Here is a 12,317-nt window from a genome sequence, read left to right on the forward strand (position 1 = left end):
TTATGTGTTCATAAATTTACCAACCGACTCAGCAGCAAAATCAGTGAGACAGTCTCCAAAGGAAGCCTAGCACAGCACAGGAGAGGAAGGCAATGCGGATGAAAGCTGAGCAAGACAAGGAAAAGCCCTGCTAGGCATAGGGAAAAGCAGTGACCACCAGCGCCTGGAAAAGCAAAGCACGGCCTGTAAAAACACATCAGATAGGTCCAACATGAAAACAAATCATGCAAGGAACATGAAATAAATAAATAAATTAATTAATTAAAAAAAAAAAATAGAAAAAAGAATAAAAGATTGAAGGCAAAGCAAAGCAGAGCAAAGCAAAGCTAAACAAAGGAAAACATGACCTGATAAAGCAAATGAAAGCAAGGCCAGGGAAGGCAAAGCAGAGCTAAGGAAAGTAGCAAAAGGAAAAACAAAGCGTAACCAGGAAAGACAAAGCAAACAAAGCAAAGCAAAGCAGTTTGAGGCAAGGCAAAGCACAGCATGGGTAGGAAAGGCAGAGCAGTGCCAGGTCTATAAACCAAAGCTAAACCAAGGAAAGCATGGCCTGATAAAGCAACCGGAAGCATGGCCAGGGAAGGGAAAGCTGAGCAAGTCAAAGCAGAGCAAAGGAAAGTAGCACAAGGAAATGCAAAACATTTTCAGGAAAGAAAAAGCAAAGCAATCTGAGGCAAGGCCGGGGCAAGAACAGCAGAGGAAAGGAGGTATGGGAAAGCAAAACTGTGCCAGGAAGAGCAAAGCAAAGCAGAGCAAGGCAATACAAAGAGAAGCAAAGCGAACGTAGCGAGCTGGCGGCCAGCCCTCCTTTGGATTCCAGGTGGCTGTGGGGGGGGAGACCGGAGGGCCTCCATTTTGTGTACAGGTGGCAGCCAGACTTGGACAGTGGCTGTACCCTGATCGCCCTCTCCCCAGCCTCCTTCACAGCTCCTAGTCCACCGTGACGTTTTATATATCTCTATCTGTTTTTGTTGTTGTTGTTGTTGTTGTTGTTGTTGTTGTTGTTGTGGATTTCTTCCACCGTAGTTGTGGGAATCATGTAGTTACTTACTGTGGTCGAGAACCTCAGACACACAACGAGCAGTGGGGCCCACCTGGCAGCTCGCCGCATGGCTGGGGACAAAGAATGGACCATGTCGGCTGGCCAGGCCTGCTGCCCACACGCGCCAGTTCCGAGTGGACAGTCGCTGGACTGCGGGGAGGCCAAGTTCTGTGTCTGACGGTTTATGTGTTCATAAATTTACCAACCGACTCGGCAGCAAAATCAGTGAGACAGTCTCCAAAGGAAGCCTAGCACAGCACAGGAGAGGAAGGCAATGCGGATGAAAGCTGAGCAAGACAAGGAAAAGCCCTGCTAGGCATAGGGAAAAACAGTGACCACCAGGGCCTGGAAAAGCAAAGCACGGCCTGTAAAAACACATCAGATAGGTCCAACATGAAAACAAATCATGCAAGGAACATGAAATAAATAAATAAATAAATAAATAAATAAATAAATAAATTAAAAAAAAAAAAGGAAAACGAATAAAAGATGAAAGGCAAAGCAAAGCAAAGCAGAGCAAAGCAAAGCTAAACAAAGGAAAACATGGCCTGATAAAGCAAACGAAAGCAAGGCCAGGGAAGGCAAAGCAGAGCTAAGGAAAGTAGCAAAAGGGAAAGCAAAGCGTAAGCAGGAAAGACAAAGCAAACAAATGAAAACAAAGCAGTTTGAGGCAAGGCAAAGCACAGCATGGGTAGGAAAGGCAGAGCAGTGCCAGGTCTATAAACCAAAGCTAAACCAAGGAAAGCATGGCCTGATAAAGCAACTGGAAGCATGGCCAGGGAAGGGAAAGCTGAGCAAGTCAAAGCAGAGCAAAGGAAAGTAGCACAAGGAAATGCAAAGTATTTCCAGGAGAGAAAGAGCAAAACACTCTGAGGCAAAGCAGGGGCAAGAACAGCAGAGGAAAGGAGGGATGGGAAAGCAAAACTGTGCCAGGAAGAGCAAAGCAAAGCAAAGCAAGGCAGAACAAAGAGAAGCAAAGCGAACGTAGCGAGCTGGCGGACAGCACTCCTTTGGGTTCCAAGTGTCTGTGGGGGGCAGACCGGAGGGCTCCATGTTGTGTACAGGTGGCAGCCAGACTTGGACAGTGGCTGTACCCTGATCGCCCGCTCCTCAGCCTTCTTCACAGCTCCTAGTCCACCGTGACACCCGGCAAGAGCCATGTCTTGCTTTAGCTGGTTTTATATCTATATACATTTTTTTGTTGTTTGTTGTGGATTTCTACCACCGTACTTGTGGGAATCACGTAGTTACATATTCTCGTTGAAATTCTCACTGAACACTATCACCACACGAGTAGCACTTAGGGGTCCCCTGACGGCTCGCCGCATGGCTGGGGACACAGAATGGACCATGTCGGCTGGCCAGGCCTGCTGCACCCAGCCTCCAGTTCCAAGGGGACAGTCGCTGGACTGCGGGGAGGCCAAGTTCTGTGTCTGACGGTTTATGCGTTCATAAATTTACCAATCGACTCGGCAGCAAAATCAGTGAGACAGTCTCTAAAGGAAGCCTAGCACAGCACAGGAGAGCAGAGCAATGCGGATGAAAGCTGAGCAAGACAAAGCAAAGCCCTGCTAGGGAAAAGACCTAGCGGCATAGGGAAAAGCAATGACAAGCACGGCCTGGAAAAGAAATGCACGGCCTCTAAAAACACGTTAAAAAGGTCCAAAAGGAAAACAAAAGAATGCAATGAACAATTAAAAAAAAAAAAAAAAAAAAAAAAAAGCAAAACATGGCCAGAAAAGGCAAAACATAGCAAGGCAAAACGGAGCAAGGAAAAACAAAGAGAAGCAAAGCGAACGTAGCGAGCTGGCAGCCAGCACTCCTTTGGGTTCCAAGTGTCTGTGGGGGGCAGACCGGAGGGCCCTCATGTTGTGTGCAGGTGGCAGCCAGACTTGGACAGTGGCTGTACCCTGATCGCCCTCTCCCCAGCCTCCTTCACATCTCCTGGTCCACCGTGACGGTGGGCAAGAACCATGTCTTGCCTTAGCTGGTTTTATATATCTCTATCTATTTTGTAGTTGTTGTTGTTGTTGTGGATTTCTTCCACCGTAGTTGTGGGAATCATGTAGTTACTTACTGTCGTCGAGAACCTCAGACACACAACGAGCAGTGGGGCCCACCTGGCAGCTCGCCGCATGGCTGGGGACAAAGAATGGACCATGTCGGCTGGCCAGGCCTGCTGCCCACACGCGCCAGTTCTGAGGGGACAGTGGCTGGGCTGCGGGGAGGCCAAGTTCTGTTTCTGACGGTTTATGCGTTCATAAATTTACCAATCGACTCGGCAGCAAAATCAGCGAGACAGTCCCCAAAGGAAGCCTAGCACAGCACAGGAGAGCAGAGCAATGCGGATGAAAGCTGAGCAAGACAAAGCAAAGCCCTGCTAGGGAAAAGACCTAGCGGCATAGGTGTAGTGGGTTTACATGGCAAGGTTTTGGTAGCAGGGGGCCATAGGGGTGGTTTCTGTGAGAAAGATCTAGAAGCCGCCCCATGTTTGGGAAGGGCCCCATTTTTTTCCAGATCTGAGCCAATAAGCGATGTTGTTTTGCGCCTCTGTGAGAGCATATTTAAGACAGGGAAAAATTGCTGCGCCACAGCAGCCGGGAGAGTCAAGGGAGTGAGAAACAGCCTTGCAGGTGCCAAGGTCAGTGTAGAAGGAGGGGGAGAGGTGCTCCAGGCGCCGGAGCAGAAGTCCCCTGCGGCCTGTGGTGAGGACCATGGTGAAGCAGGATGTCCCCCTGCAGCCCATGGAGTACCACGGTGGAGCAGGGTTCCAACGCTGCAGCCCGTGGAGGAGACCACGGTGGAGCAGGTGGCCCTGCACCGATGGAGGCTGCCGCCTGTGGAAGACCCCTGCCGGAGCAGATTCCGGGCCGGACCTGTAGCCCGTGGAGAGGAGACCACGCAGGAGCAGGTGATCTGGCAGGAGCTGCTGCCCGTAGGGGAGCCGGGTTGGAGCAGTTTTCTCCTGAGGGATGGACCCCGTGGTACGGACCCATATCTGGAGCAGTTCTGGAAGAGCTGCTGCCTGTGGGAAGCCCACGCCGGATCAGTTCGTCAAGGACTGCATCCCGTGGGTGGGACCCCACAGCACAGGGGACGAGAGTGACCAAGAAGGAGCGGCAGAGAAGAAGTGCTGTAGACTGACCATAACCCCCATTCCCCCGTTCCCCTGCGCCGCTCGGGGGGAGGAGGTGGAAGAGGGTGGATGGGGGGGGAGGTGCTTTTGGTTTCTTTCCTTTGTTTCTCACTTCTCTAGCTTGTTAGTAATGAGCAATAAATCTTACTATCTGTCTTCTTATGCTGAGTCTGTTTTGCCCGTTACACTAATTATTGCGTGATTTTCTCGTCCTTATCCCAATCCTTGAGCCCCTTTCACAGATTTTCTCCCCATTCCTCTTTGAGGAGGGGGAGTGAGAGAGCGGCTGTGGTGGAGCTCAGCTGCCCACTCGAGCGGAACCACGACAATAGGGAAAAGCAATGACATCCAGCGCCTGGAAAAGCAAAGCACGGCCAGAGAAAACACAAGAAAAAGACATAAAAGGAAAACAGAAAGCATGGAATTGAACATCAAATAAAAATAAAAAAAAAAAAATGCAAAGCATGACCAGGAAAGGCATAGCAAAGCAGAACAAAGTAGAGGAAAGCAAAGCTAAACAAAGGAAAGCATGGACCTATAAAAAAAAAAAAAAAAAAAAAAAAAAAAAAAAGCAAGGCCAGGGAGGGCAAAGCTCAGCAAAGGAAAGTAGCACCAGGAAAAGCAAAGCAGTCCCAGGAAAGAGAAAGAAGTGAAAATAAATAAATAAATAAATAAATAAATAAATAAATAACGAAGAAAACCAAACAAACAAACAAAACAAAAAAAACAGCAATAAAAACCACAACAAAGTGAAAAAGTTGGAGGTAAGGCAAATCAGAGCAGGGTTAAGAGAAGCTAAGCAGAGCAGAGAAGGAAAAGCAAAGCAATGCCAGGAATACAAAGCAAAGCAAAGGAAAGCATGGCCAGGCAAGGCAAAGCAGAACAAAAGAAAGTAGCAAAAGGAACAGCAAAGCAGTGCCAGGAATACAAAGTAAAGCAAAACAAAGGCAAGCATGGCCTGAAAATAGAAGTGAGAGCAGGAGCAGGTGAGGCAAAAGAGAGCAAGGCAAAGGTAAAAAAAGGAAAGCATGGCCCCATAAAGCAAAACAAAGCACGGCCAGGGAAGGCAAAGCTGAGCAAGTCAAAGCAGAGCAAAGGAATGTAGCACAAGGAAAAGCAAAACATTTTCAGGAAAGAAAAAGCAAAGCAATCTGAGGCAAAGCCGGGGCAAGAACAGCAGAGGAAAGGAGGTATGGGAAAGCAAAACTGTGCCAGGAAGAGCAAAGCAAAGCAGAGCAAGGCAATACAAAGAGAAGCAAAGCGAACGTAGCGAGCTGGCGGCCAGCCCTCCTTTGGATTCCAGGTGGCTGTGGGGGGGAGACCGGAGGGCCTCCATTTTGTGTACAGGTGGCAGCCAGACTTGGACAGTGGCTGTACCCTGATCGCCCTCTCCCCAGCCTCCTTCACAGCTCCTAGTCCACCGTGACATTTTATATATCTCTATCTGCTTTGTTGTTGTTGTTGTTGTTGTTGTTGTTGTTGTTGTTGTTGTGGATTTCTTCCACCGTAGTTGTGGGAATCATGTAGTTACTTACTGTCGTCGAGAACCTCAGACACACAACTAGCAGTGGGGCCCACCTGGCAGCTCGCCGCATGGCTGGGGACAAAGAATGGACCATGTCGGCTGGCCAGGCCTGCTGCCCACACGTGCCAGTTCCGAGTGGACAGTCGCTGGACTGCGGGGAGGCCAAGTTCTGTTTCCGATGGTTTATGTGTTCATAAATTTACCAATCGACTCAGCAGCAAAATCAGTGAGACAGTCTCCAAAGGAAGCCTAGCACAGCACAGGAGAGGAAGGCAATGCGGATGAAAGCTGAGCAAGAAAATGAAAAGCCCTGCTAGGCATAGGGAAAAACAGTGACCACCAGGGCCTGGAAAAGCAAAGCACGGCCTGTAAAAACACATCAGATAGGTCCAAAACGAAAACAAATCATGCAAGGAACATGAAATAAATAAATAAATAAATAATTTATTTATTTAATTAATTAATTAAAAAAAAAGAAAAACGAATAAAAGATGAAAGGCAAAGCAAAGCAGAGCAAAGCAAAGCTAAACAAAGGAAAACATGGCCTGATAAAGCAAACGAAAGCAAGGCCAGGGAAGGCAAAGCAGAGCTAAGGAAAGTAGCAAAAGGGAAAGCAAAGCGTAAGCAGGAAAGACAAAGCAAACAAATGAAAACAAAGCAGTTTGAGGCAAGGCAAAGCACAGCATGGGTAGGAAAGGCAGAGCAGTGCCAGGTCTATAAACCAAAGCTAAACCAAGGAAAGCATGGCCTGATAAAGCAACTGGAAGCATGGCCAGGGAAGGGAAAGCTGAGCAAGTCAAAGCAGAGCAAAGGAAAGTAGCACAAGGAAATGCAAAGTATTTCCAGGAGAGAAAGAGCAAAACACTCTGAGGCAAAGCAGGGGCAAGAACAGCAGAGGAAAGGAGGGATGGGAAAGCAAAACTGTGCCAGGAAGAGCAAAGCAAAGCAAAGCAAGGCAGAACAAAGAGAAGCAAAGCGAACGTAGCGAGCTGGCGGACAGCACTCCTTTGGGTTCCAAGTGTCTGTGGGGGGCAGACCGGAGGGCTCCATGTTGTGTACAGGTGGCAGCCAGACTTGGACAGTGGCTGTACCCTGATCGCCCGCTCCTCAGCCTTCTTCACAGCTCCTAGTCCACCGTGACACCCGGCAAGAGCCATGTCTTGCTTTAGCTGGTTTTATATCTATATACATTTTTTTGTTGTTTGTTGTGGATTTCTACCACCGTACTTGTGGGAATCACGTAGTTACATATTCTCGTTGAAATTCTCACTGAACACTATCACCACACGAGTAGCACTTAGGGGTCCCCTGACGGCTCGCCGCATGGCTGGGGACACAGAATGGACCATGTCGGCTGGCCAGGCCTGCTGCACCCAGCCTCCAGTTCCAAGGGGACAGTCGCTGGACTGCGGGGAGGCCAAGTTCTGTGTCTGACGGTTTATGCGTTCATAAATTTACCAATCGACTCGGCAGCAAAATCAGTGAGACAGTCTCTAAAGGAAGCCTAGCACAGCACAGGAGAGCAGAGCAATGCGGATGAAAGCTGAGCAAGACAAAGCAAAGCCCTGCTAGGGAAAAGACCTAGCGGCATAGGGAAAAGCAATGACAAGCACGGCCTGGAAAAGAAATGCACGGCCTCTAAAAACACGTTAAAAAGGTCCAAAAGGAAAACAAAAGAATGCAATGAACAATTAAAAAAAAAAAAAAAAAAAAAAAAAAGCAAAACATGGCCAGAAAAGGCAAAACATAGCAAGGCAAAACGGAGCAAGGAAAAACAAAGAGAAGCAAAGCGAACGTAGCGAGCTGGCAGCCAGCACTCCTTTGGGTTCCAAGTGTCTGTGGGGGGCAGACCGGAGGGCCCTCATGTTGTGTGCAGGTGGCAGCCAGACTTGGACAGTGGCTGTACCCTGATCGCCCTCTCCCCAGCCTCCTTCACATCTCCTGGTCCACCGTGACGGTGGGCAAGAACCATGTCTTGCCTTAGCTGGTTTTATATATCTCTATCTATTTTGTAGTTGTTGTTGTTGTTGTGGATTTCTTCCACCGTAGTTGTGGGAATCATGTAGTTACTTACTGTCGTCGAGAACCTCAGACACACAACGAGCAGTGGGGCCCACCTGGCAGCTCGCCGCATGGCTGGGGACAAAGAATGGACCATGTCGGCTGGCCAGGCCTGCTGCCCACACGCGCCAGTTCTGAGGGGACAGTGGCTGGGCTGCGGGGAGGCCAAGTTCTGTTTCTGACGGTTTATGCGTTCATAAATTTACCAATCGACTCGGCAGCAAAATCAGCGAGACAGTCCCCAAAGGAAGCCTAGCACAGCACAGGAGAGCAGAGCAATGCGGATGAAAGCTGAGCAAGACAAAGCAAAGCCCTGCTAGGGAAAAGACCTAGCGGCATAGGTGTAGTGGGTTTACATGGCAAGGTTTTGGTAGCAGGGGGCCATAGGGGTGGTTTCTGTGAGAAAGATCTAGAAGCCGCCCCATGTTTGGGAAGGGCCCCATTTTTTTCCAGATCTGAGCCAATAAGCGATGTTGTTTTGCGCCTCTGTGAGAGCATATTTAAGACAGGGAAAAATTGCTGCGCCACAGCAGCCGGGAGAGTCAAGGGAGTGAGAAACAGCCTTGCAGGTGCCAAGGTCAGTGTAGAAGGAGGGGGAGAGGTGCTCCAGGCGCCGGAGCAGAAGTCCCCTGCGGCCTGTGGTGAGGACCATGGTGAAGCAGGATGTCCCCCTGCAGCCCATGGAGTACCACGGTGGAGCAGGGTTCCAACGCTGCAGCCCGTGGAGGAGACCACGGTGGAGCAGGTGGCCCTGCACCGATGGAGGCTGCCGCCTGTGGAAGACCCCTGCCGGAGCAGATTCCGGGCCGGACCTGTAGCCCGTGGAGAGGAGACCACGCAGGAGCAGGTGATCTGGCAGGAGCTGCTGCCCGTAGGGGAGCCGGGTTGGAGCAGTTTTCTCCTGAGGGATGGACCCCGTGGTACGGACCCATATCTGGAGCAGTTCTGGAAGAGCTGCTGCCTGTGGGAAGCCCACGCCGGATCAGTTCGTCAAGGACTGCATCCCGTGGGTGGGACCCCACAGCACAGGGGACGAGAGTGACCAAGAAGGAGCGGCAGAGAAGAAGTGCTGTAGACTGACCATAACCCCCATTCCCCCGTTCCCCTGCGCCGCTCGGGGGGAGGAGGTGGAAGAGGGTGGATGGGGGGGGAGGTGCTTTTGGTTTCTTTCCTTTGTTTCTCACTTCTCTAGCTTGTTAGTAATGAGCAATAAATCTTACTATCTGTCTTCTTATGCTGAGTCTGTTTTGCCCGTTACACTAATTATTGCGTGATTTTCTCGTCCTTATCCCAATCCTTGAGCCCCTTTCACAGATTTTCTCCCCATTCCTCTTTGAGGAGGGGGAGTGAGAGAGCGGCTGTGGTGGAGCTCAGCTGCCCACTCGAGCGGAACCACGACAATAGGGAAAAGCAATGACATCCAGCGCCTGGAAAAGCAAAGCACGGCCAGAGAAAACACAAGAAAAAGACATAAAAGGAAAACAGAAAGCATGGAATTGAACATCAAATAAAAATAAAAAAAAAAAAATGCAAAGCATGACCAGGAAAGGCATAGCAAAGCAGAACAAAGTAGAGGAAAGCAAAGCTAAACAAAGGAAAGCATGGACCTATAAAAAAAAAAAAAAAAAAAAAAAAAAAAAAAAGCAAGGCCAGGGAGGGCAAAGCTCAGCAAAGGAAAGTAGCACCAGGAAAAGCAAAGCAGTCCCAGGAAAGAGAAAGAAGTGAAAATAAATAAATAAATAAATAAATAAATAAATAAATAACGAAGAAAACCAAACAAACAAACAAAACAAAAAAAACAGCAATAAAAACCACAACAAAGTGAAAAAGTTGGAGGTAAGGCAAATCAGAGCAGGGTTAAGAGAAGCTAAGCAGAGCAGAGAAGGAAAAGCAAAGCAATGCCAGGAATACAAAGCAAAGCAAAGGAAAGCATGGCCAGGCAAGGCAAAGCAGAACAAAAGAAAGTAGCAAAAGGAACAGCAAAGCAGTGCCAGGAATACAAAGTAAAGCAAAACAAAGGCAAGCATGGCCTGAAAATAGAAGTGAGAGCAGGAGCAGGTGAGGCAAAAGAGAGCAAGGCAAAGGTAAAAAAAGGAAAGCATGGCCCCATAAAGCAAAACAAAGCACGGCCAGGGAAGGCAAAGCTGAGCAAGTCAAAGCAGAGCAAAGGAATGTAGCACAAGGAAAAGCAAAACATTTTCAGGAAAGAAAAAGCAAAGCAATCTGAGGCAAAGCCGGGGCAAGAACAGCAGAGGAAAGGAGGTATGGGAAAGCAAAACTGTGCCAGGAAGAGCAAAGCAAAGCAGAGCAAGGCAATACAAAGAGAAGCAAAGCGAACGTAGCGAGCTGGCGGCCAGCCCTCCTTTGGATTCCAGGTGGCTGTGGGGGGGAGACCGGAGGGCCTCCATTTTGTGTACAGGTGGCAGCCAGACTTGGACAGTGGCTGTACCCTGATCGCCCTCTCCCCAGCCTCCTTCACAGCTCCTAGTCCACCGTGACATTTTATATATCTCTATCTGCTTTGTTGTTGTTGTTGTTGTTGTTGTTGTTGTTGTTGTTGTTGTGGATTTCTTCCACCGTAGTTGTGGGAATCATGTAGTTACTTACTGTCGTCGAGAACCTCAGACACACAACTAGCAGTGGGGCCCACCTGGCAGCTCGCCGCATGGCTGGGGACAAAGAATGGACCATGTCGGCTGGCCAGGCCTGCTGCCCACACGTGCCAGTTCCGAGTGGACAGTCGCTGGACTGCGGGGAGGCCAAGTTCTGTTTCCGATGGTTTATGTGTTCATAAATTTACCAATCGACTCAGCAGCAAAATCAGTGAGACAGTCTCCAAAGGAAGCCTAGCACAGCACAGGAGAGGAAGGCAATGCGGATGAAAGCTGAGCAAGAAAATGAAAAGCCCTGCTAGGCATAGGGAAAAACAGTGACCACCAGGGCCTGGAAAAGCAAAGCACGGCCTGTAAAAACACATCAGATAGGTCCAAAACGAAAACAAATCATGCAAGGAACATGAAATAAATAAATAAATAAATAATTTATTTATTTAATTAATTAATTAAAAAAAAAGAAAAACGAATAAAAGATGAAAGGCAAAGCAAAGCAGAGCAAAGCAAAGCTAAACAAAGGAAAACATGGCCTGATAAAGCAAACGAAAGCAAGGCCAGGGAAGGCAAAGCAGAGCTAAGGAAAGTAGCAAAAGGGAAAGCAAAGCAGTGCCAGGAAAGAGAAAGAAGTGAAAATAAATAAAAAAAAAAAGAAAAAATGAACAAACAAGCAAACAAACAAAAAAACACCTTTAAAATAAACACAACAAAGCGAAAAATTTCGAGGTAAGGCAAATCAGAGCCGGGTTAAGAGAAGCTAAGCAGAGCAGAGAAGGAAAAGCAAAGCAATGCCAGAAATATAAAGCAAAGCAAAGCAAAACAAAGGTAAGCATGTCCTGAAAATAGAAGTGAGAGCAGGAGCAGGTGAGGCAAAAGAGAGCAAGGCAAAGGTAAAAAAAGGAAAGCATGGCCCCATAAAGCAAAACAAAGCATGGCCAGGGAAGGCAAAGCTGAGCAAAGGAAAGTAGCACCAGGAAAAGCAAAGCATAACCAGGGAAGACAAAGCAAACAAAGCAAAGCAAAGCAGTTTGAGGCAAGGCAAAGCACAGCAGGGGTAGGAAAAGCAAAGCAGTGCCAGGTCTATAACCCAAAACTAAACCAAGGAAAGCATGGCCAGGGAAGGGAAAGCCGAGCAAGTCAAAGCAGAGCAAGGGAACGTAGCACAAGGAAAAGCAAAGCATTTTCAGGAAAGAAACAGCAAAACAATCTGAGGCAAAGCAAAGCAAAGCTGGGGCAAGAACAGCAGAGGAAAGGAGGGATGGGAAAGCAAAACTGTGCCAGGAAGAGCAAAGCAAAGCGGAGCAAGGCAAAACAAAGAGAAGCAAAGCGAACGTAGCGAGCTGGCGGCCAGCCCTCCTTTGGGTTCCAAGTGTCTGTGGGGGGCAGACCGGAGGGCCCTCATGTTGTGTGCAGGTGGCAGCCAGACTTGGACAGTGACTGTACCCTGATCGCCCTCTCCCCAGCCTCCTTCACAGCTCCTGGTGCACCGTGACGGTGGGCAAGAACCATGTCTTGCCTTAGCTGGTTTTATATATCTCTATCTATTTTGTTGTTGTTGTTGTTGTTGTGGATTTCTTCCACCGTTGTTGTGGGAATCATGTAGTTACTTACTGTCTTTAAGAACCTCAGACACACAACGAGCAGTGGGGCCCACCTGGCAGCTCGCTGCATGGCTGGGGACACAGAATGGACCATGTCGGCTGGCCAGGCCTGCTGCCCACACGCGCCAGTTCTGAGGGGACAGTGGCTGGGCTGCGGGGAGGCCAAGTTCTGTGTCTGACGGTTTATGCGTTCATAAATTTACCAATCGACTCGGCAGCAAAATCAGCGAGACAGTCTCCAAAGGAAGCCTAGCACAGCACAGGAGAGCAGAGCAATGCGGATGAAAGCTGAGCAAGACAAAGCAGAGCCCTGCTAGGGAAACGACGGCGGGGTTGGTTCCCG

This window comes from Anas platyrhynchos, chromosome 31, assembly GCF_047663525.1.
Source record: "Anas platyrhynchos isolate ZD024472 breed Pekin duck chromosome 31, IASCAAS_PekinDuck_T2T, whole genome shotgun sequence".
NCBI classification, from domain to species: domain Eukaryota; kingdom Metazoa; phylum Chordata; class Aves; order Anseriformes; family Anatidae; genus Anas; species Anas platyrhynchos.